This window comes from Cibotium barometz, chromosome 53, assembly GCF_041138505.1.
Source record: "Cibotium barometz isolate CiBa-2024 chromosome 53, ASM4113850v1, whole genome shotgun sequence".
In the NCBI taxonomy this organism is placed as follows: Eukaryota; Viridiplantae; Streptophyta; class Polypodiopsida; order Cyatheales; family Cibotiaceae; genus Cibotium; species Cibotium barometz.
The window spans coordinates 20,880,286-20,881,180 of NC_141098.1; positions in this window are offsets into that span (position 1 = coordinate 20,880,286).

Sequence of the window (895 nt, forward strand, 5' to 3'; positions counted from 1 at the left end):
GATCGCCAGAGTGGCCTTCTTTTTTCCAAAAATAAAAAATAAAGAATGCACGTGCAAGAAATTTTTCAAATTTTAGCGCCTTTAATTCATTTCTTAGAGGACCCGTCTTCATTCACACGCTTCAACACACCAACCCGCTTAACTTGACGTGGTAGGTCACCACCGGAAATGTGAGCACCACTCACAAGCCTCGCACCTCTCCCCTCTCATGCTTTGGCACCGGCAAGTGCATGTCAAACTGTATCAAGCCCTCTAAACTACACCGTTTGTGGCAAAGTTAAGAAAACAAAAAATGGTTTCGACAATCATGCCAAACTATGGGAGAATTATCGTGCGAACGATATTCCTCAAATTTCTTACACAATATTCCACTCAAACTTGAGCCCGTACGAAGGCCCTCTTAAACACATGGGAAGGAAAAGAGAGAGCCACTCAAGAGAGAGGGGTGGGAGGAAAAGAGAGAGGTGTGCACAAAGGAGAACAAGAAGAGAGAGAGAGAGAGAGAGAGAGAAGGTGTGTGAACAACAAGAAGCCTTAGGAAGGTGCGTGAGAGAGGGGGGAGAGAAAGAGTGAGTGAGAGAGGACATGTACAAAAAACAAAGAAATAGAAGATGGAGATTGAGAGAGAGAGAGAGAGCAAGTAAAATTAGTAACTTTTCTTCTAAAACTCTCTTCCTAAGGGAGAACATGGAGAAAAACAAGCTCACACACGCATGGCGATGTGTGGTCCTGCCTTATGTTAGCTTTGTATATATTGTTTTATTTTTAAATTTTTAGGGGTATTTTTTGTTAGTATACACTCAATGCCCGCCTCTCAGCATGTATCTCACTTTGATGTATAATGCACATTTGTTAGGCCCCCATTATGAAGAGGAGTAGCCATGGTGCATATGTA